Source organism: Pleurodeles waltl, chromosome 7 (genome assembly GCF_031143425.1).
Source record: "Pleurodeles waltl isolate 20211129_DDA chromosome 7, aPleWal1.hap1.20221129, whole genome shotgun sequence".
Taxonomy (NCBI): domain Eukaryota; kingdom Metazoa; phylum Chordata; class Amphibia; order Caudata; family Salamandridae; genus Pleurodeles; species Pleurodeles waltl.
The window spans coordinates 26,616,874-26,644,082 of NC_090446.1; the positions used below are offsets into that span (position 1 = coordinate 26,616,874).

The 27,209-nt window shown below is 43.5% G+C and overlaps 1 pseudogene; it reads left to right on the plus strand.

Moving 5' to 3' along the window:
- The first annotated feature begins 684 nt into the window (after window positions 1-684).
- Window positions 685-26,735, plus strand: LOC138246757 (hsp90 co-chaperone Cdc37-like; annotated as a pseudogene).
- Window positions 26,736-27,209: the final 474 nt, after the last annotated feature.

Genomic DNA, 27,209 nt, shown 5'->3' on the forward strand with positions numbered 1-27,209 from the left:
CTGGCAAACCCCCTACAGCAGTGTTGTCCAACCTTTTTATCGCCGCGGACCGGTAAATGTTTGATAATTTTTCCGTGGCCCGCTTGTCCCATTGTGTGACAAGCGGGCCACGGAAAAATTATCAAACATTTACCGCCCGCCACAGTGGGGCGGCCCGGTGCCGATTGATCCACGCACCGGCACCGGTCCGCAGCCCGGGGGTTGGGGAACACTGCCCTACAGGGACTCTAGCAGACATACCTATACTGAAAGGGAAATTTCTACACTTCAAAACCATTCTCTGAAGTCACCCCTACTTCAAAGTCAATTTGGGTATTTAAACTGGGTCGCTGACCCCACCAACTCAGACACTTCTGGACCTGAACCTGCAACTCATCGAGAGGAACTGACTGGCTGCCCAAAGGACTCATATGGACTGCTTTGCTGAGAAGGACTGCTGCCCTGCTGTTGCCCTGCTGCCCTGCTGCCCTGCTGCCCTGCTGCCCTGCTGCCCTCTGACTTTGCTAAGAGGTGCTCTCCAAGGGCTTGGATTCAGTGTGCCTCCTGCTTTCTGAAGTCTCTGGGCGAAAAAGACTTCATTTCTTCAGGAAACTCCTTGTGCACCAAAAATCGACGCATGGCCTGCCGGAAATTATAAACAGCTGTTTTGTGACCCAGAAATCACCGCACAGCTGAACCAGAACGATGCAGCCCGACTTCACGAGTGAAGATTCGATGCAGCACCTGCCTTGCAACCGAAAATTCGATGCACAGCCCTACCGGCTCAACGCTCAGCAGAACTGGAACAACGCAGTTGATTCCCCGAGTGGAAAATCGATGCTGCGCCTGCTGTGCAACAGAAAATTAGATACATCGCCACAGTGGATCGACGCAATGCCTGTGAAGTCTTCCAGCGCATCCAGGATTTCCCTGCATCGTCCCTGGGTGTTAAAAAGATCCCTGCATCGTCCCTGGGTGTTAAAAAGATCCCTGCATACTAGTGAGGAACCAAGACTGCTCGCCTCTTGCGGCGTGGAAAGAAACGGTGCATTGTCTGTGCTGCATCGCACACCATATTTTTCCTCCTCTGCGGTCACGGTGCATGTAATCTTTGATTCTTTGTGAAACCAAGAATCAACTGTTGATTTCTAAGATTTAAGACTTTTAAAAGCTTGCAAAAGTTATATTTCAACTTGTGCTTATTAAATCTTTGTTTTTTTTTACCTTAGTTTATTCAGGTAAATATTAACTATTTTTCCAAACCTGTGTAGTGTATTTTTGTGGTGTTTTCACTGTGTTATTGTATGATTTATTGCACAAATACTTTACACATTCCCTTCTAATTTAAGGCAGAATGCTTAGTGCCAAGCAACCAGATGGTGGGCACAGGACAATTTGGATTGTGTGTTTCTCACCCTGACTAGCATTATGGTCCCTACTTGGACAACAGTGAAGACATCTGCCAACTAGAGGCCCCAATTCTAGCATACAGCTATTCAAATGTTATTATATGTTGGAAGAAAGATAAACTCTTTCCTTTCCCACTACCTATAGCCCAACGAGATTGTCTGATAGTTCACTTTAGAAAATCCTCTAAATTTGCAGTAAGAGAAGGAAACATAAATATCAATCTACATGTTAAAAAAATAAGCAGCATTTTGAAAGAAAACATAGATTGACATTTGACCTCTGTTTTTGAACACAGAGAAAATGTGACGAGATAAAAAAAATTTAAATGCATCTTTATTGTTCATTAACTTTCTGAACTCCACCAGGTTGGTTTTGGGGATGCTGCGGTACCTACTGCACCCCTAATTCTAGTGTCTATGATTCAGCCTGAAAAGGTGCCTAGGTCCTAGGCAGCTGGAAACAGTGACTACTGATTGGCATCTTAGATTTTATTGGCACTTTTTAAGTTAGATTGTCACAAAATCACACCTTTGGTGCCTCTTATTAGATGGTTGTTGCTTTACTATGATATTGTACACATTGTTTAAATGAAAATGTGTTTTGACTTAAGAAGTGTGTGACCTTGTTCCTGATGGTGAACTCCCATTCACCCCTAGTAATGTCTTAAATCTATCAAAAGCTTTTACCATTTACCCCCATCTCTCACTTAAATAACAAGTGATCTGTTACTAAACACTTTGCTCATCTGCCTGCACAAACCCTGAAAAGTTGCTTGGATATGAATTAATTAAAATACCAGCAGTAGTGATATCATGGCCCTTTTGATCCCTGATTACATCACCCAGCCGACATCTTTTTCAACCCTTGGGGTCACCACAACCTTGTATTTCAGTCTAAGGGGCTCTGGGAAAGACAAGCTGCTCTCACTTAGCTAGGGCCTTTGCCAACTGAGGATGACTGTTACTGTCAATATTGGTGCTCTTGTCTGTATTTTTAATAGGGGGTGTGGAACCGTGACCCCCCCCAGTTCATGATATGACTCCCTTGAGGGTATCCCACCTGAGTACTTTGCAGCCTCTCCACACTCTGCTTCAAGGGGTAAGATAGCATGCAACACACTGAGTGCAAGCAGATTAGGCTACCCCTAGTTCAGCAGTATCACTGCCACTATCTCCCTCATGTGTGGAAGGAGGTGTTATTCTTGCAGGAAGAACTTCAGTGAGATTGATGAGTATAAATACAGAAAGCTATGGCTCTCCTACCTCAGGGTACATTCAGCATGGAACACTGCCCATGGAACTATGATGTGAAGGGCATTGAGTGCTGGGTATGCCTCATGGTACTGGTAGTTTTCCACAGGTAGGATGGTTGTCATCTTGAGCAATCCAGGGAGCCATTCTTATCAGCTTGCTAGCAGAGACTATCCAAGGCACAGAGTTCCCAAATGGGAACCTAGATGACACTGTTTTCCATCAGGACCATAGCCTCTTTGCTCTCACATGTTAAGTGATATAAGTCCCAGTCAGAAGAAGGATACAGGGAAGCAGGGGGATGCAGGGGTAGGTATATGTCTCAAGAGAAAACCGACTGCCTGAAAGGTCAAAAAACCAATAGGAACCTAGTGGACCTGCCATTTGCTAGGCATCCTTTCTCACTATTTACTCCACAAAGATAGAAAGGAATAAAAGTGGTCCCAGAAGTGGAAGGTAAGCCTGATGTGTACCTTATCTGCTCCTCAGGAAGAAAATGTCAACCTGGACACTAAATGAGAGGTTGGAAGGTTAGAACAAGTGGCTCTGCCTAAAAGTAGGATAGAAAGCTGCTAAGTACAATTAATCCTGGATTCAGACAATCAGTGACTTACAGGGAGACCAAACTCTGTGTTGTTCCTTAGGTAAATCCAGTTAGTCCACCTAATATCCATCTCATGGTGATCCTTGACTCTTGGAGGATAGTTTGCTCCAATTATAACAAATGGAGAAATTCATGGCATTAGTTGTCTTTTTTTAACTTGTTCCCAGCGAGAGAATGCAACAAAATCTATTGAGTTCAATCACTGTCTTATTTTACTAAACAAAAAAGCAGAAGTATTTGACGGCACATTAGAGAAGCTTAACATCCCTCTTTTTGCCATTTTTATAAGTGATGGTCCCAAGTGACATCTATAGTAAGCACTGCAGGCCATATTAGATAATTGTCCCTCTTTATAGCAACCACTTCTTTCTTACTGCCCAGCTCATTTGTCTGTGAGTCAATGTCTGCTGCTTATTCCATTACTGGTAATTTCCAAAAGGAGAACCCAGCAGCTATCCCTTGTACTACATTTCATCCCAGCCTCTAAAGTGAATCAGAAGCTGCATTCAAGCCCATCGCTGCTCCAATAAGGTCCTACCACAGTTTTCAGAGTCTTAGGGCCAGATTTACAAGGCCCAATCACCTCTTAATGCCACATTAGCAAAACTCTAATGTGGCATCAACAAGGCCATTCTCCTTTGCTATATGTACAAAGGGCTGCCTTGCAGGTCCCTCACTCCAGTCAAGAGTGGTCAGACCAGAAGCCCACCACCCCTGCACAGTGGGCTGTGCTGAGGGGCCTGTTGGAGCACAGCCCCGCACTGCGGGGGTAGAGGAGCTAATGCTAAGCCACTGCTTGTTGGCCATCAGAGTAATCACATCAATTGTCCCAACATGATTGCCGACCAATAACTCCATCCATGACTTATTGTGTTTTCCTCAGTGGCAATGCAGGAAGCAGTAGCAGCAGAGAGAGTGCTGTTTTCATTAGGCTTGCAAGAGCATACCATTTCTGTAACAAAGACAGTCTGAGCAAACGTAACAGCAAAAGATGAAGCTTAAAAGAAATAAGTGATGGGAACAAGCAAATCTGAATCCCATGACTTAGGTAAATAAATCTATAAAATGTGAAAAGTTGTTCAGCAAAGAGGGAACCCCTGAACCTAAGGTCCTAATAGGCAGGCATTTTCCTCTCTCTCAAAGGGCAAAGCCTTTGTTGGTGTATAGAGTAGATATACAGATATGTTCTAATACATAGGATGTCCATGGGGTTCTTACAAAGTAGGTACTGTATTTTCCACAGTATGATTTGTCTCCACATATGAGTTCTTTTTCCATTCATTCATGAGGTGGTAGATACTTTTCTTCCAAATGGCCATAGTTTGATATAGCTCACGTTTATCGTAAACCAGCTTTACAAAAAAAAAAATGAAATACTGAATGCAAATGTAATGGTTATATTAGTTGCTTCCCAACAATGCTTGAACAATTATTTATGGTGGTTTTATTTTTCAATATGAATTTTCGCAATGCTTCATTTAAATCTTTGTTTCGAGAACTGTAAATCAATGGGTTTAGGACAGGAATAACAGTGACATATACCACAGCGATCAGTTTGTTTTCCTCCATATAGTAGGCTGAAGCTGGTCGCATATACAAGCAGAGTGTGGTTCCGTAAAACAATGTAACAACTGTTAGGTGGGACGAACACGTGGAGAAGGCCTTATGTCTCCCCTCTGCAGAGCGGATACCCAGTATTGTTGATATGATGCAAACATAAGAGCCAAAGGTTAGGAGGAAAGGACCAATCCCTAAGAAGACCCCTTCCACATATGTGACTGTCTCTATGACATAAGTTGCTGTGCATGAAAGTTTCATCAAGGCTGTGAGATCACAGAAAAAATGGTCAATCTCATTGGACCCACAGAATGATGAGAGTAATGCGAAAAGTGCATGTGGTAAGGTGTCCAAAAAGCCAACTAACCAGGAGCCCAAAATGAGCAGCACACAGGCACGCACATTCATGATGATTGCATAGCGCAAGGGATTGCAAATGGCGGTGAAGCGATCATACGACATAGCCGTCAGGAGGCAAAACTCTGTGCTTAGAGAACCCATAAAGCAGTACATCTGCAACACACAACCAGTGACTGATATGCATTGATTTTTTGTTATGAGCGTCAGGAGCAACTTTGGCACAGTGACAGAGGTGTAGCAAATATCAATAATTGATAGGTTGATCAGAAGGAAGAACATAGGGCTATGCAGTCGATGATCAATGCCCACTAAGAGTACAACCAGGAGGTTTCCAAGAAGTGCCACAAGATAGATGAGGAGAAATACAGAGAAAAGGATGCCCCGGAATTGAGGTGACACTTGAAAGCCCAGAATCAGGAACTCTGAAACTGAAGTGTTGTTCATCATGTTCTGGTTCTTCTATCATGTCCTAGATAGAAAAAAGAAGAAAACAATTATGACCAAACACCAAGTACACAAATGTGAATGGTTTTATCAAAAACACCCCAGAATATCTAATGTAATGTTAAAGTATTTTTGAGGTCCTCTAAAGAAAGAAGTAGGCTCATTGGTGCATGTTACTTACATTGTGTAGGAAAGTACCATCTCCCTTGGCATGTTACCCCCATTTCTACCTGTATGTCAGTATGTCTTTGCCTGTTTTACAGGGATCCTGCTGGTCAGGACCCCAGTGCTCCTAGTTTAAGGCCTAATGTGTGTGTCTGTGTAGTGCTTAACTGTGTCACTGAGGCTCTGCTAATCAGAACCTCAATGCTTATGTCCTCTCTGCTCTTAAATTTGTCCCTATAGGCTAGTGACTTCATTTACCAATTTCAGTTGGCACACTGGACGCCCCTTATAAGTCTGTACTATATGGTACTTAGGTTCCAAGGGCATTGGGGTTCCAGGAGATCCATATGGGCTGCAACATTTATTTTGCCAACCATAAGGAGCGCAGACAAACTCTTACACAGGACTGCCACTGCAGCCTGAGTGAAGTAACACACACGTTATTTCACAGCGAATTTCACTGCACTTAAGTAACTTATAAGTTACCTATATTTCTAACCTTCACTTGCTGAAGGTTAGGTGCAGAGTTACTAAATGTGAGGGCACCATTGCACTAGCAAAGGTGCCCCCACATAGTTTAGGGCCATTTCCCCAGACTTTGTGAGTGCAGGACGCCATTACACGTGTGCACTACATATAGCTACAGCTGCTGCCACCTCACAGACATGGTTCTGCCCTTCTGGGTGTTCTGGGCAGCCCGGTCCCAGGAAGGCAGAACAAAGCATTTCCTCTGACAGCAGGGTATTACACCCTGTCCCTTTGGAAATAGGTGTTACAGGCTGGGGAGGGGTGGCCTCCCCCAGCTTCTGGAAATGCTTTGAAGGTCACAGATGGTGCCCTCCTTGCATAAACCAGTCTACACCAGTTCAGGGACCCCTTGTCCCCTGCTCTGGTGAGAAACTGGACAAAGGAAAGGGGAGTAACCACTCCCCTGTCCATCACCACCCCAGCGGTGGTGCCCAGAGTTCCTCCAGTGTATCCGAGACTTCAGCCATCTTGCTTTGCAAGGTGTGGGGGCAATCTGGAGGCCTCTTAGTGGCCAGTGCCAGCAGGTGACATCAGAGACCCCTCCGGATAAGTCCATACCTTTATAAGGTAGCCATTCCCCTCTCAGGGCTATTTAGGGTATCTCCTGTGGGTTCTCTTCAGATTCTTGCAACTTTCCTTCAGGAATCCTCTGCAATTACTTCAGCATCCTCTGACCTTGGATCAACCGCAGCCTGCTCCAAGAAATGCTGTAACTACAACAAAGTATCCACGAGAGATACTTTTCTTCTGCAACCTCAGCTCCAAGTCAGCAACTGCAACAGTTTCCATATTGTGCACGCTCTGGGAACTTCCTGTCTTCATCCTGCACCAGAAGGGCCAAAGAAATCTCTTGAGGAGTGACAAAGTGACTCCCCTGCTCCAGCAGGCACCTTCCAAGATGACGACCGGTACCCTTGGACTCCTCTCACAGCAACAAGCGTGCTCCTAAGGACGCAGACGGTGGACATCATCAACATAGACTGTCCTGAGCTCCCGCTGACGCAATTTGGAGGAGGTAAGACCTTGCCTTCCCAGAGGGCATGGTATCCCTGTGTACTGCATCTTCTTCACCTCCTGAGGCCTCTGTGCACTATTTGCAAAATTCCTTCATGCACAGGACGGACCAGGTCCACAGCACTCCATCCTGTGATGCTAAACTCGCTGAGTTGTTCTCCGGTGGCGTGGGACCTTCTTTTGTTGTGCTGCATCAACCGTATTTTGCACCTCCTTTGTCCCCAGATCTTGTGACTCCCAGGGGTGCTGGCTGGCATCCTGAGAGCCCCGTCTTCCTCCTCACTCAGAGTTGAGGCCCTCAGCTCCCTCCTGGGTCCATCCAGTGCCATTTTGACGCAAAACACTCTTTTGTCGTAACCAAGGCTTGTAGGCAACTTCCAACACAAAATCACATCTGCAACGGTCGTGGACATCCTTTGTATCATGCAGGAACCCGCTGACATCTTCCTAGGGTGCATTCCCGCAGTCTTCGACTAACTGGGGACTCTTCTTTTGCACCCACTTCTGGGTTGGCAGGGGCTCCTGTCCTTCCTGGAACTTCTTTCAACTTCTGGACTGGGTCCCCTTCCTTTGCAGGTCTTCAGGTCCAGGAATCCAGCAGTTGTTGTTTGCAGACTTGGATGGTTGCTGCAAAATCCTAATCACGAGGTGTAGTGTGTCCTAAGGAAACTTGCAGTACTTTACTCCTGCTTTTCTGGGCTCTGGGGTGGGGTAATTTACTTATCTTTACTGTATTCTCACTCTTCCAGCGATTCTGCACACACTACACTTGTCTAGGGGAGAATTTGTGATTCGCATTCCACTTTCTAGTATATGGTTTGTGTTGCCTCTAAACCTATTTTCTCCCATTGCATTCTGTAGCATTTCCTATTGTTTGCATTGTTCTATGATAATTTACTTGTATAATTTTGGTGTCTAGTGTATATATTGTGTATAATACTTACCTCTAGAAAGAGTATTGTCTCTAAGATATTTTTGGTATTGTGTCACCCAAATAAATACCTTTATTTTTGGTAACACTGAGTATTGTCTTTACTTGTGTGTAAGTACTGTGTAACTATAAGTGGTATTGCATGAGCTTTGCATGTCTCCTAGTTCAGCCTAAGCTGCTCTGCTATAGATACCTCTATCAGCCTAAGCTGCTAGAACACTACTACTTCATCAATAAGGGATAACTGGACCTGGTATAGGGTGTAAGTACCCAAGGTACCCACTAAAAACCAGGCCAGCCTCCTACACATGGGTGCAGACTTTATCCTACTTTTAGGATCTTTGACAACCAGTTCTTATACTTCAAGGGTGCGGAAGAAGGGCTGCTATATCACTTCCCAATTTTTACAATGCCTTGACCTGGGATATGTTCTCTGTTGAGTAAGAGGATGAACACATTAAAATAAAAGCCCCATGTGGAGAAAAGGATACTTCAAATGAGTATAAAACCATTCCTAGCAACAATGGAGGATCCTCAGATCAGAATCTATGGGAAGCTGGGACATATATGAGAGGGAGGCCTTCAGGAAGGCTTAGCCATGCCTAAAACAAAAGCCATAGAATATCAGTCTCACTTGAACACCCTCAATGATAATTGATTATGTAGAAGGATCAAAGTCCAAAGTCAATTAATTATTAACATTTAAAGCCAGTGTGTTGTTTTCAGATTTAAAAAGAGGTTCTCTGATCATGGGATATTTTGACATGGATATTTTGACATGGAGACTTTGACAGCTGGAACTTACAGGGAGTCATGTAGAACCTGTAGACAGTCTGAAAGTCTTTGAGGAGAGGAGATTATGGCATCTACCACACTAGGAGAGGACCATCCACCCTATTTAAGCAGGCAGGGACGTCTGTATTGTGAAGTGAGCTGCTTCTTTGCTGTCTCTCATAATATGTGTTTGTTTGCCAAATTGTTTTGCTTAATGAAGAGTAGGAGTCACAAAGAAGGAGTTTTTCTCTAACAAATCAAAGCACTTCAACACATAGGGAGTTTTTTCAGCAGTCAGGGAGGGGGTTATTCTACATTGTTTATTACCCTGCTCTACAATGCTTGCATGGCATACATTGGCAGGAAAAGTCTGTGATGTTATAAGGGAGGCTGCATTAAACATGTCTTTGCAAAACAATAGGACCTATTTAGCTCACAAACCCTCAGTTTCTTTAATGTTCGAGACTCTGGATAATTCTGATGTGTTTCCCTATTTATCCTATTTACCTGATCCATCTCTTTGATCAAAAAATTAGACTAGGATGTAATACTGTATATAATACACAAACAGTAGTGGCTATGCTAATGGTTCGCACCTCCTTCAGTATGCATATGGAAATGTTGCTCATATAGTATGCTCAATCAAGCAAAAGCTGCCAGCCGGTACTGCACCCAACCACTTCAAGTGCATTCGTTGGTTGAGAACCAACCTTCCTCAAGAAGGAATTATGTACTAGGGAACAACAAAAAGTCTATAGGGTCCAAGTCCTCAATGTGCTTGCAAAACAGCATAGATCTACGGTGCATCATGAGGATTTTATTCATTTGCTGTCTTATGTTTCCCAATTTAGAACAACAGCTAGTCCAATGACAGTACAGCCGATGTGTGTTTCGTCAATATGACTTCCTCAAGGCCAAAGTAGACAGGGTTAAACCAATTGCGCGAATTCTGAACACATTTTGTATATCCAGGACATACTGCAAGTCCAATGTGGGAAGTATGTATACAGCAAATGCTATGCTTTTGTGCAGTATATAAGTACAACCTTGATAAGTCATAATGGTCCGGTTAGTCACCAGTTTGTGAACACGATCATAAAGGATGATGTAATACTGCTTTGCCAGTACTGAGTACGGCAGTGATATTTAAATCAAGGGCAAGAACTTGCAAATGTGATCGGACAATAAAATGTTCAAGCATACATTTTTTAATAGATTGTCCTGTATTTTTAACCCTTTTAATGCTAGGCCTTTACGTCCCCAGTGCTGAGCCCTTTTTTGGGTACCAGGGGTAATTTGTGCTTAGGGTTCCTTAATTTACCTTTTGGCCACATGAGCAATCCATGACAAATGTATGCCCTTTTTTCTAAACATCCTAGGCATGCTCAAGATACTGAGTATTTGTGAATTTCCCTTGAGAGGACAGAGAAAATAGGTAAAATATAGCAAAATGTTTTGTTTTTTTAAACATAGGGAAAACGTGCTTCAGAAGTGTCTGTTTTTTTTCCTAAAAATGGCATTCACGAATAGTTTCCTGTACTAAAGTCACCAACTACTCCTCTTTCAGGAACATGTAGAGCTGAATCAAAAACCCTAAATGTGTACCACAGTTTTGGCATTTTTCTAAGAGGTAGATTATTTTTCCTATTTTTTGTGCTCTCAACCTATGTCCAGTTTGTGGAGGAAACCAGTATGAAACCCAAGAATGATTCAGAAAAGCTATAGATTTCTAAGACATATTTCCACATTTAGTAAGGGGTCATATGTGTAGATCCTTTAAGGTTTTCTTAAGGATAATAACTGTTCAAATAAACAAATGTTGAAAATGAGTGGGTAAAACAGGCATTTATGATAACACTTTCCTCTGTAACTTTTTGTCATAATATCTGGTTGACCAAAGAAGTATACCATAAAACTTAGATGCACCACAAAGGCTTTTCATTGAGTCATTGAGTACCAAATGTAGACCAAGTCTTATAGCAAAAATGGGTATCAAGGGTGTTAGAAATGGGGTCTTTGGTTGACAGTCAGGTTACCCCCTGTTCAAGCAAGGACCCTCACTCTAGTTAGGATAAAAGAGAATCACCCTCAGCTAACCCCTGCTTACCCCCTTGGTAGCTTGGCAGAGCAGTAGGCTTAACCTCAGAGTGCTGGGCGTAAAGTATTTGTACCAACACACACAGTAACTTAATGAAAACACTACAAAATGACACAACACCAGTTTAGAAAAATAGGAAATATTTATCTAGACAAAACAAGACCAAAACGACAAAAATCCAACATACACAAGTCAAGTTATGATTTTTTAAAGGTTTAAAATAAAAAGAGTCTTTAGGTAGTTGTAACACCACACTAGCGCTGCTAGCGTGAAAATGTACCTGGTTTGCGGCAAAAATAACCCCGCACGGGCGGTGTGCGTCGAAAATAACCCGGCACGGGTATATGCGTCGAAAACAGCTCGGCTCGGCGAGGCGCGTCGAAAAAGCCAGCCACGCGACGGTCCGAAGTCCCGCGGCGCTGGTTGCGATCTCTCAGCCTTCGTCAGCGATGCTGCGCGTCGTTTCTCCTGCTCCGGGCGTCGATTCTCCGGTCGCGTTTCCAGCGGCGTCGTTTCTCAGCTGCGGAGCCGGCGTCGCGTCGTTTTCTCAGCCGCGATCGGATTCGCGTCGATCTTTTCTCCGCACGGTGCTCGGTGCGTGTATTTTTGTCCTTAGGCTGCCAGCCTCTCCTTTCAGGGTCCCAGGAACTGGAAGGGCACCACAGAGCAGAGTAGGGGTCTCTCCAGAGACTCCAGGTGCTGGCAGGAAGAAGTCTTTGCTATCCCTGAGACTTCAACAACAGGAGGCAAGCTCTACATCAAGCCCTTGGAGATTTCTTCTTCAAGATGGAAGGCACACAAAGTCCAGTCTTTGCCCTCTTACTCTGGCAGAAGCAGCACTGCAGGAAAGCTCCACAAAGCACAGTCACAGGCAGGGCAGCACTTGTTCCTCAGCGATCAGCTCTTCTCCAGGCAGAGGTTCCCCTTGATTCCAGAAGTGTTTCTAAAGTTTGTAAGTTTGGGTGCCCTTCTTATACCCATTTTAGTCTTTGAAGTCACCTTCCTTCAAAGGGGACTCACACCTTCTTGTGAAATCCTGCCTTGCCCAGGCAAGGCCTCAGACACACACCAGGGGGCTGGAGACAGCATTGTCAGAGGCAGGCACAGTCCTTTCAGATGAGAGTGACCACTCCACCCCTCCCTCCTAGCAGAGATGGCTAATCAGGAATGCAGATCACACCCCAGCTCCCTTTGTGTCACTGTCTGGTGTGAGGTGAAAAACAACCCAACTGTCAAACTGACCCAGACAGGGAATCCACAAACAAGGCAGAGTCACAGAATGGTTTAAGCAAGAAAATGCTCACTTTCTAAAAGTGGCATTTCCAAACTCACAATCTTAAAATCAACTTTACTAAAAGATGTATTTTCAAATTGTGAGTTCAGGGATCCCAAACTCCACATGTCCATCTACTCTCTAGGGGAATCTACACTTTAATCATATTTAAAGGTAGCCCCCCTATCATCCTATGAGAGAGAGACAGACCTTGCAACAGTGAAAACGAAATTGGCAGTATTTCACTGTCAGGACATATAAACCACATTACTATATGTCCTACCTTATCCATACACTGCACCCTGCCCTTGGGGCTACCTAGGGCATACCTTAGGGGTGCCTTACATGTAAGGAAAGGGAAGGTTTAGGCCTGGCAAGTGGGTACACTTGCCAAGTCGAATTTACAGTGTAAAAATACACACACAGACACTGCAGTGGCAGGTCTGAGACATGATTACAGAGCTACTTATGTGGGTGGCACAACCAGTGCTGCAGGCCCACTAGTAGCATTTGATTTACAGGCCCTGGCACCTCTAGTGCCCCTTACTAGGGACTTACTGGTAAATCAAATATGCCAATCATGGATAAACCACTTACATACAATTTAAACAGGAGAGCATATGCACTTTAGCACTGGTTAGCAGTGGTAAAGTGCTCAGAGTTGAAAAGCCAACAGCAACATGTCAGAAAAATATAGGAGGCAGGAGGCAAAAAAGTCTGGGGATGACCCTGCAAAAGCAAAAGTCCAACAAAGGGCATTTATGAAATTGGCACAAGAGATGTAGTTTAGAAGCAGTGGTTATTTTTACAACTCTGTGTGGGAACCCTGTTGCAGTCCCCCACCCCCCAAATTTTTGCCTGGTTTTTGGATGTAACTTAGACTGGAGTGAACTGGGACCCTGCTAACCAGGTCCCCAATGCCACTGTTCTTTCGTTAAAATTGCAAAGGTATTGATACAATTGGCAAAGCATTTAGCTGCCCTATAAGTCCCTGATAAATGGTACTTAGGTACCCAGGGCAAGGAGTACTAAGAGAATGCCCCTGAAGGCAGCAGCACAGATTGTGCCACCCTCATGGGTCATGCTTCCAGATGCACCCAGCACTGCCATTGCAGGCTGAGTGTCCTGGTGCAAACCTAAAATGAAAACCCAAAATGACACACCATATGTGTGCCCTCTCTATTACATACTGCATGCAATTTAGGTAGGTCACCCCTTTGGCAGGCCTTCCAGCCCTAAGGCAGGGTGCACTATACTGTATGTGTGGGCATAGATGCATGGACAATATGCCCCTACTGTGTCCTTGCCAATTCTGGGATATAGTAAGGAAACAGATCAGTGTTTTGTTTTTCACTTATGACCGAGCTGTCAAAAATCTCTGGAATGCACTTCTTAGTCCAAAGAAGACGTTTATTATTTCACTACGCAAGGTTCCTAAAGGAGATTAGCAAGTTGAAATCACACGTTTAAAAATAGTCACAACAATGAAATGAAAACATACACAACTGATTCTTCACTGCAATATACACAGCAAATATATCTATCTATATTATAATGCTGTAGTGCTTTCCTCTTATCTAGTTTCTAAGCACTAACATAACACACTAGAAATGCACTTGTGAGGTCAAAGAAGACTTTTATTGTTGTTAATTCTTCCCCAACCCCAATTTTTATGTATGACGAATTAGTAGCTTTCAAGTCCGCGTTAATCAAACAAAATATATCAGTTTGCAACATACACAGCAGGTTATATTTATAAGATATTGAATGCAAAGCAAAACAAATACTTCACCGTGTGGGAACTATTCACAGCTTCATCTTTCTAAGGTCTGCAAGCTGATGACCCCTGTCAGCTGCGAGAAAGAGATTCATCTACCCACACGGGATTGCTGGCAGCTAGCGCCAAGCTCCAGCACGAGGTCCGGCAGATTCGAATCTGACTCTCTGCAGCCTGTTACATTCGTTACAAAGGTGTGCCCCCTCCTCTCAGACCTGGGAAACTGAGCAAGCCTTTTGGAGACTGGCCAGGTCTCCAAGACTACTCCTGTTCCCAAGCTCAAGCGAAGAAAAAACAACACCCATGTACTCTCTCTTATCATGTCTAGTCTACTGTGAGAACAAAACATCTTGGTTCATCTTGTGCAAAAACACAGCTTGGAAAAATACAGCTTGGATTCTCAACTGCAAGATCTAACTCCACGTTAAAGGCAATAGGCAGCTAACCTAAGTATCAAATGCAATGTCTAGTGTCATGTCAAAGCCAGCAGGCATCTGAGCTGAATACAAAATGCAATGTATAATATCATGTCAAAGCCCATAGGCAGCTGAGCTGAATACAAAATGCAATGTATAATATGTCAAAGCCAATAGGCAGCTGAGCTGAATACAAAATGTAATATATGATATCATGTCAAAGCCAATAGGCAGAATATCTAATAGCATGTCAAAGTCAATAGGCAGCTAAATTGAATACATCATGTCAAAGCCAATAGGAATGCAATGTCAAAGCCAATAGGCGGCTAGACTGGATACAGCATGTCAAAGCCAATAGGCAGAATACAGAATGTAATGGCTAATGCAATGTCAAAGCCCATGGGCGGCTCAACTGAATACAGAAAGTAATGGCTAATGCCATGTCAAAGCCAATAGGCAGAATACAGAATGTAATGACTAATGCAATGTCAAAGCCCATAGGCGGCTAAACTGAACAAAACATACCATGTGCTACTGGTGAACATTGAGCAACTAATATGAGCAGTGGTGAAACACAAAGTCATTGGTCAAAACAAACTTTATCAAATGGCAGTACATTCCGCCCTTTGACCAATGAATTTTTGTTTCACATATCTCTGGTTTCAAACAAAAACAAAAAAACATCAGCACAAAAAAAAAAAACATTATCAGCAAGTCACATTTGAATGTCCAAAGCAATCCCTGTAAAGCAATAGAAGTGAATTAACACATTGATCTCATAACCTTTCACATCAGATACATCTATACAGAAAAGACTGGGCAATTTTTATACTCTGAGTGAGTCTCTAATTCAAAAGTGTTAGCAATTTGATGTGGCATGAGTTCTGCTCATGTAAAGGTGCACGGTCCACCTGAAAGGTTTGCTGGAAGGTAAGCAAAAGTCAGAGTTCCATACGAGAAGGGAAAAAAAAAAAATCACAGCTTAGTTCCAGTGGAAGAATGCAATCAAACAAGTTGAACTTGAACTGAAGGCGCAGTTTGCGCAAAATGGATCCATGGTGCTGGCACTTTACTCAGCCAGGTTCAGGTTGGGGGTTCGGTCCCTTCCCCGACCCCACACGCACACACCGGAAGGGGGACCACACAGCACACTCAGGGACAGTGGCGAAACGTGATAGGATCTGCAAAAGAAACAAGTATGACTTTTCTTGCAAATAACATTTTTCATTTAAACTGCACCCATTCTCTTTCTTTCCCTGTTTTATAATCAGCAGGACGTTTTTGAGGCCCTTTGTTATATTTACTGCAGGTTCTGGAGGATCACTTGGGGCTTCAGCCCACACATCAGCACTGAGGTTTTTATCTGCTGCACCACAGCTTCCCTTTTCTTGCACTGTCAGAAGGGCTGGGGCAGACTCATTCTTTACCAAACCTCCATTCACTGCACTTTTGTCAATTTGGGCCATTCTGTCTCCAATTTGTATGAATGAATCAGATTCTTTTCTAGGTATCAGCATAATTTCGATTTTTCCTTGGTAATTTGCAACAATCACTTTCCCTAAAACCTGATCAATTTGCCATTCCTGTCCTGGTAACTTTCCTCTCCCCAACTGCTCTGTGACTGCTTGCATGACAGATTGCTTTTGTGCGTGCTGAACAGTTTTTATCAAATCTAGGGGAATGTGCATCTCTCTCATCTCTGCCCACCTGTAAGTGGCTTTTTCTCTCAGCTGTTCACATTTCTGGGGCACCCACTTAGCCATCCCCACTAAGGAAGAATTCTGGGTGTACACTTCTCTCTCTGAATTTTTCTCATAAACATCTGCAAGGTAATTGAACCAGTTAGGTGCTAAAACATTAGCAATAAACCAAAAATCTGCGTAAAAATGACACATCTCACGTAGCTCTTGCTTTAAAATCTGACACACATTATACAACGCTGTTCCTTCTACTGTGCCAGAAAACAACATTTCAGTCAATGAATCATTAGTAAAACAAACATGCTTTTTATCTTCAGTGGACACAAATTCAAATGGTGCACACAATTTCATTGGTAATTCTTTTATCTGTGGTACTCTAGCCCTGTCTTGCAAGTACCAGATCCATTGTATGATTCTAGCTAGGGGCACTATTTTCTTCCCTTGTTCTTGATTTACATGTACATAAGTATTTTCCTCTTGCACTGCGCAGAAACCTAAAGTTTGCATTATTTCATTTGCCAAATCACAAGCGCGCAGCTGCATATAATTTTTCACAGTGACCATATACAAAAGTGTTAGGATTTCACTCAAATGAGGGCTATTCTTTTTCCAAAAATCAAACAAGCTAATGAAACTCGGGGTGTCTTGCTCTAAAATCCTTCGTTTTACTAACGGTAACTCGTAAATCACATTCTGGTCTCTCTCGTCCGTGTTATCAGTTAAGGAATGCATTTTGTCTGCCAAAAACCCTGGCTCACACGAAAACTCAGTGCAGCTCGGAGCTGTCTTAACCCCCTCATTACTGGAATGGGACAAGAAAGATTCTTCAAAAACAGCCTTTTTATTACTTTCAGTCGGGCTAATTTGCTCACGTAAATTCCTATTTTCATGTTCCAACTTCCTACATTTCTCCTGCATTTCTCTGTAAGCAGATAAAGGTATCCAGACCTTTCTGTCATCATTACTTCCAAAAGACACGTTTTCTACATATGTACAACAGGAATTATTTCTCAAAACACCATCAGGCATTTTAGCTACACATGCATTTTCTTCTGTAATTCCCCAAACAGAAAACAATTCACAGTTTTTCTTAGCACCATCAGGCAGTTTATCAACACATGAATTCTCAGACATGGTCTGCCGTGCTACTGTGATTCTCCAAAAAAACAATTTCTGTAATTCTCCAAACAACAAAAACAATTACACTTTTAAAGTGTGCACTTAGAAATCTACCAACTCGTCAACACCCTCTTAATCACCTCTTAATGACCGACCCCACGACTCCTGGTACCAATTGTAGTGCTTTCCTCTTATCTAGTTTCTAAGCACTAACATAACACACTAGAAATGCACTTGTGAGGTCAAAGAAGACTTTTATTGTTGTTAATTCTTCCCCAACCCCAATTTTTATGTATGACGAATTAGTAGCTTTCAAGTCCGCGTTAATCAAACAAAATATATCAGTTTGCAATATACACAGCAGGTTATATTTATAAGATATTGAATGCAAAGCAAAACAAATACTTCACCGTGTGGGAACTATTCACAGCTTCATCTTTCTAAGGTCTGCAAGCTGATGACCCCTGTCAGCCGCGAGAAAGAGATTCATCTACCCACACGGGATTGCTGGCAGCTAGCACCAAGCTCCAGCACGAGGTCCGGCAGATTCGAATCTGACTCTCTGCAGCCTGTTACATTCGTTACAAAGGTGTGCCCCCTCCTCTCAGACCTGGGAAACTGAGCAAGCCTTTTGGAGACTGGCCAGGTCTCCAAGACTACTCCTGTTCCCAAGCTCAAGCGAAGAAAAAACAACACCCATGTACTCTCTCTTATCATGTCTAGTCTACTGTGAGAACAAAACATCTTGGTTCATCTTGTGCAAAAACACAGCTTGGAAAAATACAGCTTGGATTCTCAACTGCAAGATCTAACTCCACGTTAAAGGCAATAGGCAGCTAACCTAAGTATCAAATGCAATGTCTAGTGTCATGTCAAAGCCAACAGGCATCTGAGCTGAATACAAAATGCAATGTATAATATCATGTCAAAGCCCATAGGCAGCTGAGCTGAATACAAAATGCAATGTATAATATGTCAAAGCCAATAGGCAGCTGAGCTGAATACAAAATGTAATATATGATATCATGTCAAAGCCAATAGGCAGAATATCTAATAGCATGTCAAAGTCAATAGGCAGCTAAATTGAATACATCATGTCAAAGCCAATAGGAATGCAATGTCAAAGCCAATAGGCGGCTAGACTGGATACAGCATGTCAAAGCCAATAGGCAGAATACAGAATGTAATGGCTAATGCAATGTCAAAGCCCATAGGCGGCTCAACTGAATACAGAAAGTAATGGCTAATGCCATGTCAAAGCCAATAGGCAGAATACAGAATGTAATGACTAATGCAATGTCAAAACCCATAGGCGGCTAAACTGAACAAAACATACCATGTGCTACTGGTGAACATTTAGCAACTAATATGGTGAAACACAAAGTCATTGGTCAAAACAAACTTTATCAAATGGCAGTACAAATGCCAAGCAAATAATTAATCAAAATGCATCACTGGAGGGCCTGTCAGGTGCTTCATCTTTCTCCTGCCAGCAAGCAGATGGCCCTGTTGACTGCGAAAAAGAAGGCGATATCTCTTCCCTACTGGGAAATCTATATCAGGCATCCAACGTCTGAATCCTTAGTGAGATCTCTGAATCCCTCACTGTCGCTCTGGGTCTCTGTTATACCTCAAGAAAACAAAGAAGGAACTTTATGGAAAAACCCCTCCTGTTGCGCAAGAAGTATTCAAACATGCTGGCTAGATTAGGTATGCTTTTAAAATAACACGTTGGGGTTTGGCCACAATTCCAAGATGTCAAGTCAAAGCAAGGCCGTTCCCTGCCGCCTGAGTACATTCTTATCAACCAAAGCCCTTGGTGAGAAAAAGCATGAAAACAGACAGACAACGTGGAAAATCACTGGCAGCTTTTAAGTTGTCAGTGTCTAATGCTATGATAAAGTCAATAGGCAGAATTAAGCTAAGGCTAAACTGAATACAAAATGGAGTTTGTAACTGGTGATCACTGGACAGTAAAGCCAGGTGCAAAGAAGTGCAACACGAAGTCAGTGGTCAAAACAAACATTTCACTTCAATCAGCCATTTTAAGTGCATGTGCTGGACACTAGTCAGTACCAGTTTCACAGCTACTTGATGGCTAATCTGAACCCAGGATTTCTTGGTATCAAACAACACAGAATGCTAAACCCATTCTGGTATCAGTATTGGATTTCTTGCAAAATGTACCCAGGGTTCACCTTAGAGGTGACCCCTGCAAAGCTAACTAAAACTGGCATGGTTGTTGGCCTGACACAACAAGCCTTCCACCACCATTCAAGATTTTGGAACACTGGGGTGAGAGCTCCTGCTCTCTGGGTCCCAGAACAGAGACCTTTCTGGGTAGAGTTGACACACCTCCCTCCTCCGGAATGTGCACTTCCCTGCTAGCGAACTTCAAAGGGCTTACCACCTTTAAAAATTGACCCCCAGGCCTGCTGCTAGCAGCAGATGGCCATCCCAATTGCAAACCCCCACCTTTGGTAGGAGCAATGGTGGGAAAACACACAAAGGACAGGCGGAGTGGCCACCACCACTTTCCACCACCCCTTAGGTGTTGCATGCGACTTGACCCCTCCATTTTATTTTCCACCATCTTGCATCATAAGAAAATATCCTATCAGGGATAGGGAAGTGACCTCTGCCCACAGGAAGTGGTTCCATAGTGGATGTAACCACCTCAAGGTAAATGACCCATCTATCGCTTCTAGGTACTCACCTAAATTTCCACTAAATACAGTATTTAGTGGGCACCCCTAAACCAGAGATTCAGATACCAAGGACACCAGAAGACCAGCAACAAAGAAGACCAAAGGCTCAATTACTGAAGTCCTACTGCATCAAGAAAAACGCACCAAACCCTGCCTGCTGCACCCAGGACTCAACAATCACCATTTATCAGACATTGGTCAGATTCTAAAACCCCCCCAGAGGACCTCCACTCTTTTAAAAATCAAAATAAAGGCAACATTTGTTTGCATCAAAGACCCAAAAGCCAGTCAAATCCAGTTCACTGACCAACTGCTGGCCAAGAAACTGGACATTGCAGTCAGACATAATTTTACCTGGAGGACCCAGATCATAAACCGTGCAAGTGTGCTAAGTTTGGTGGCACTGTGCCCTCCATTGGCAGAACCATGCAGTACCCAGGGGTATTCGACCCCAATGTCGGCCACTGAGAAGGACAGTTCACTATGCACTGCAAAAGGACCAAGAAGTATCTCCAGTTGAGAGACTTCAGAAAACACCAGGACCTCCCACCAGAGTGACCCTGCTGGCCTGCAAGCTACCCTCAAAGTAATCCACCTCCTGCTTTCAAGAGCACTAGTGCCCACAGCTCTTGGCTCACCAGTGCTTTTCCAAGCGGTCCCCCACAGTGGCCTTGCACCAGCTCCAAAGGCTTTCTGCAGCTATTCCAGAAGAAACTGGGAACCAGCAGGACTTCTCCAGCTGGTCTACAGGGCCCACCAACAACCTTGACCAAAAGCTGAGAGGAGACCTTGGTAAACGCATTGCCTGATTTTATATGCATTTTTAAAGTACTTCTCCATTGATTCCAATGATGCATAATAACACACAGAACTGAGACGTATTGTAAACTTTGAAAATGCATAACCTAAAACGTACTTACGCAATTTTGATGATCATGGTCTTAAAAAATTTATAAAAATCTGAAGTATTTTTGTAAATTGGTCTTGAGTTATTCTTTTGTTATTTTGTATTGATACTGTGAGTACAACAAATGCTTTGCGCTTCTCCAATTATAGCCTAGCTGTTCGACCAAGTTACCATACAAAATTAGAGCATTAGGTGGTCTACTTTTTACATCTGTAAACCAACATGTGGTTGCCTGGACCCTCTGCAGAGTGTACAACATTTTGCACACTACATAGAGTGACAGCCTCCCACACTCTGAATTTCCAGATACCCCTGCTAGCGTAGGATTTAGAGGGTATTTTTTTGCAAAATGTTATCTTTCTCATGCACTGGCTTACATTTGAAAGTCACAAATGCAGTGAAATCCAAATGGCAACAACAAATGTTGTACTAATCTATTCACCCAATACAAATTGTACCTCACTTCGGTAGGTAGGCCTAGCGCCTGTGACAAGAAACAGCCCAAAACGCAACATGAACAAAAACTGATTTCTTTTTCCGATGTGTGTAGCTCTAGAATTTACCCCAGTACAACTGGCACCTAGGGAAATCTAGCCAACCTGTAAATTTTTTAAAACTAGACACCTATGGATTTCTAGGGTGGGCTGACTTGCATGGCTCTCACCGCATTTTATTTAACCTCAAGTTTTGGCCAAAAAAACAATTTTCCTCATATATCTGTAATGAAAAGTTCTGGAATCTGCAGGAAGCCACAGCCATTCCTTCCACCTGGCATTCCCAGTCTCACAATAAAAATGGTACCTCACTTGTGTGGGTAGACGCAGTACCCACAACAGGAAACAGCCTGAAACACAACATGTATGCAGTACAGTTTTGCAATGAAAATAAACCCTCTTTTCCCAATGTTGGTAGCTCTAAATTGTGGACCCTAGCTCAGCTGGTTCCTTGGCAAACTTAGGCAATCTGTACATTTTTGAAAACTAAACACCTAGGGAAATCCAGGATGGCATGACGTGCGTGGATTCCTTTAGGTTTTTTTTTACCCACAAACTTTGTCTGAACTCACGTATTTTCTCTACATTTCTATGATGAAAACTTCAGGAATCCATAAAATTCCTACCACCCAGCATTGCCCCATCTGTACAATAAACCTGGTGTCCCACTTGTATGTCTGGGCCTAGTCCTGTGACACGAATGTATCAAACCAAGGACAGTGGGAGCCCTTGAGTGGGGACTCCTACTGACCTCAGCTGCGATAGCCCCTGCGTACCTAGGCAGTGAAAGTGAAATGAGCCGATGGGCTCATTTCACCTTCATTTTCAGTGAAATAACATCAGTGTACTATGCATGCTAATCGTGATTTCCCAGAAAAATAAAGGGGGCTAGGGAAACTACTTGCCAGTTCCTACAGATGTGTTTTGGCAGAAGGAAATCAGGCACCAGAGGGATTTCCTGTGCCATGTGCGTACACAGCCAGGGACATTTTTTATGTTGCCTTAGGGTTTCCTCATGGATCTTTTTAGGATCTATGAGGAAATTGAATAATCTTGATTTACTATGATGTGAAAGCTCTTTTTATTTTATTTTATGTATGTGTTTTATGGATATGTGTCTTAATCAACATATTGTGTTCCCTCCTTTCTTCCTCTCCTAGTTAAAAACAGCTTAAAAAAACTCTGTAAAGTCCCATTAAGACACCCGTGAATCAGTACTATGATTTGTCTCTGTGCACTCATCTGGAAGAAACCGACATAGCCTACTACTTCTGTAATGGGTGGTGAGGGATGACAGTGATGAGAAGATAGCTCCCTGGCTTTGGCTTGGAGAAGGTCAAGTTGAACGGCCACCCAGGCTGTTGGCCCAGACTTCTTCTCAAACTTAAAACGGCCGACCAGTTGTAAATATCTACTTTGGGGCCTATTATTTGAATCATTTGCTGCACAGAAGTGAATCAAGCAGCGTTAGCACAGGTTTGTGTCAAAAGTATAGCGCCGGCTAGCGCCATTCCAGGATGCCAGCCGGGTGCTGTGTATAAGGAGTGGCGCAAGCGGGCTCTAAGGCCTGGTTAGCATCAAAATACATGATGCCTACCGGGTAGGGGAGGCAAAGGGAAGACTGGAGGTTGTGTGGGAAAGAATGGCGCTAGTCAGTTTAGAGTAAAAAACAGGACTCTAACCTGACTAGCGTCATTTTTTTGACGCACAACCCCCATGGATATGACTCCTATCTTAGTAAAGACAGGAGACATGCCCCCCAGCCCAATGACCATGCCCAGGGGACTTTTGTCCCTTGGGCATGGTCATTGGGCACAGTGCCATGTAGGGGGCCCAAGTTAGGCCCCCCATGGCACTCTGAATTTTATTTTCAAAAAACCTTACCTGGACTCACCTGGGATTGGTCCCCCCATCCTTAGGTGTCCTCCAGTTGTGGGTGCAGGGGGTGCCCCTGGGGGCAGGGAAGCGCACCTGTGGGCTGTTTCCATGGTCTCTGACCCACAGGTCAGGGATAGTCCCCACAGGTCCCCTAATGTCTGCCCTGATTTTTGCATGGGAGGATAAATAAGGCGCTAGGGCCTTTGGGTACATTTTTGCCCAGGAACGCCTACCTTGCATCTTAATGACGCAAGGTAGTTTTCAGCAGGCAAACAATTACGTTAACTACACTATTTTGGCGGTAGACATGTCTAGCGCCAAAATATAAACATGGAGTTAAGTTTGCACTGGATTATGCACCAGATTTGCTTTAAAAAAAATGACACAAATCTGGCGCAAATAGAGTATTAATATGGCCCCTTGTCTTTTTATTGTATGGAAGCCTTAAGAACATTAAGGGCCTGATTTATACTTTTTAGCACTGCATTTGCGTCCTTTTTTGACGCAAAAGAGGTGCAAACTTACAAAATATAATTGCATTTTCTAGGTTTGCACCTCTTTTGCGTCACAAAATTATGAAAATGTGGAGCAAAAAAAGTGTAATTCAGGCCCTAGGTGCTTTCCTAGAATGGTCAAAATCCATTAATCCATTTTTTAAAAATAAGGCAAAAAGTTAGTGTCCATCACACATGTCAAATTATGTCCATTTTTCAGAAAGTTTTCGCGCGTAGACTTACTTGACCAAAGTACACATATGCAACACCTTTTGCACCTACCAATATTCACAAACACTGGGAGGTAACAGATAACCTCAAAATACAAGTCCAGCACAGTGATACAAGTAATGATATATTATTCATAAGTACAATTGAAACCCACTTGATTATGAATATTTATTTCCAGGCTATTTGGCCACTCAGAGAGAGGTAACATAAAGAACAAAAATACTTTCCCCAGCCCCTCTGGCCTGGGCCGGCAATGCTAGTGGCATACTTGTCATTTGGCTCAATGGCAGGGTCAGATAATTTACTCATCCCAGCTTTGGTTAACTGCTGTGGGGGAGAGAGTGGTGTCCATGTAATTCCCACCTTTCTTTGGGGTAGATGGGCTGCATAAAATTAAAGAGCACATTTATAGCACAAGGACCAGATGCAGCAGTAGAAGGAAGAAAATGAAAAGGGCTGGGAAGAATGTTGGAAGAAGCTCAAAGATAGTCAAAAGAAGATAAATGAGCACAAACAATGCAAAAAGTGTGCCTCAGACGTTCCAGCCAGAGCTACAGCAGATGAAGGAGGTTGTTTAAAACCGGGTGAAAAAGGCCAATGAGCTGTTGGAAAAGGAGAAAACTGTGCCCTGGAATGAGGACATACTGCCCAAGAATGGTTTCAGCAAAAACACAATTAACAAACAGATAGAAGTCCATCAAGAGACAGATAAAGAAAAAGATCAAAACACAAGACCTTTGTGGAGTAGTATCAGAAGCAGATAAAATATTTTAGAATCCTGCAGCACTGGTAGGACAGCTTGCAATAACTCTTTGATAGCCTCCAACTAGTGTGTGAAGAGATCTGCAAATACCTAGTGATCTGGTGCATTGATCTGGAGAAGTAGCTAATGAAACAGGTGGTACACCAGACCATCATTTTGCAGTACATCCTGGAACTTGCTAACAGTCTAGAAGTAGACCCAGAAGCCTTCTTTCATCAGTTTTTCACTAAGATAAAGACTGCAAATCAGCAATATCTGGAAGGCTTTAATGATGAGCTGCAACCCTTCAAATTGCGGGTGTGAGGCTGTGCCAAGGTCCGAAGACTCTGAAGGAGTACAAAGAGGGGGATGGAAAAAGAGGCATAGACATAGGGGTCTGGGTCAAGTAGAAGTATATGAGTCACTTCCTCCAGAAATGTATCAACATTGTCTCTTCCCTGATACATTTTCCCCTTTGAATTGGTTTGGTTCTGGAAACTCTATCCTTGGGCTGGTGTTTGATCTTGGTTGCTCAGGGCTATCCCCTAGGAGAAGGCCTGTCCTTCCTTCTCCTGATCACCCCCCTGGTTCTTCTTGGTCACTCTTGTACAAACCCACCATCTTCTGTCTCACACAGCTCCCTATGACTAGACAGCTTAGAGTCAACTAGTTACTGATGTAACATCTTTGTGATGTAATTGGCTCATCAATTTCAGATTGAACAGCCCCTCAAAGGTGTTTCCCTTGTGACCCTCTATCCAGCCCGGTAGTTCCTTGACAGATTTCTCTACAAAGCCAACCCAGGATTGAATACTGCCTTTCTGAGTGCCCCTAAACGTCATACTTTACTGCTCAGTCGTTAGACCAAACCTTCTGATCAAGCTCTGCTTCATGTAGGGATATGATTCAGCCTCTTCTCCCACTAAGGTCAAGGCCCTATCTCTCCTGCCACAGTTCCCAGAGGAGTGACCCCATTACTGAGAACTCATCCTCCTTATCTTGAGGGCCATGTCAAAAACAGCCAGCCATTGTCAAAGTCATCCCCTTCCTGGTACTTAGGAACACTCCCCTTGGGTAGTAGGGATAAACCCACCACTTTGGACACTTCTGTCTATTCTTCATTGTCATCATCTTTCTCTCTACCACTCCTCCTCACATGTCCACATCTTCTTGGCCAGTTCCAACTTCTCTAGTTCTAGAGCAGTATAAGCCAGCTGTATCTCAAGCTCTATTTCCCTAAGGAACAGCCCTGCTTCTCCTTTGATCTAAATCAGGCCCTCAATCGAAAATTGTGCATTCTAGAGTTAAAAAGAATAATGTGCCACTTGCGGCTATCTGGTCGTGCTGAACTGGGACAAAGTCAAAGTTTAGGCCAAACACAATGGGGCGTGGGCCAAATAGGTTGAGTGCTAGGTCCCGGTCAAAGTTTCATCTTTGTACTTAGTCATTGTCTTGGAGCTTTACTATCGACCACGAGTCCTCAGGTTCCTTTGATCCGGAGTTTGATTGAACGGCAGTGCCTGTTGCAGTGCAATCCCTCTGTGTGTCTCCGAATGTCTTTGTTCTTAACACTGACAGCAAGGAGCTCTGGAGCTTTCAACAGGATGAGCAGCATGGTCAGTCCAACTTCCAAGCTGACAATGGCGTCTCAACTCTCAGTGACAAGCCAGACTCCTCCATGACCTTTCTGCAAACCTTTGAACAAAGTTTCCAAGCTTTCAGATCTTGTTGCTTGTTGGTTCCTTTGGAGAGACATGTGTCTTGTAGGATTGGCCAACAGTTCTGCAGTTCTGGATTGCTGCTTGGACGGCTAGGACTTAATCTCCCACCATGCACCTGTGCAGTACAGGAAAATCCAGTTGTACATCTTCAGCTGGGGTAGTCCTCTGCTAGACTGCTGGTGACTTCGTCTAGCACTTTTGCACTTGTTGCTGATTAGGGAGTCCACATACTTGTCTACCATATACTAGGGACTTCAAAGTAGGACTAGGGACTTAAAGGTAGGATGTTTTTGTCCATTAGAATTATACCAATTACTATGTACCTTCGGAGGACAGAGCACTGGCACTGGGCTAGGTTAGCAGAACCAAGTGCACTTTCAGAGTAAGTAAACACCAGCAATAGGCAAAAATGGGGTGACCAGGGCAGAAAGGATGACTTTTCTACAATCACTATCTACTGGAAGGTTATTAATAACTGTCCCTTCCTGTGAAGTGTACAACATGCAACCCCTTAATTCCCCCAGAATACCAGCTTACTAAGAGTTTGCTTATCAGAATGAACACTCGATCATTCTTGCAAGTGAGGTGTGGAAACCATGAACTGTGATGATGAAGACTAGGACTGAGAGGACCTA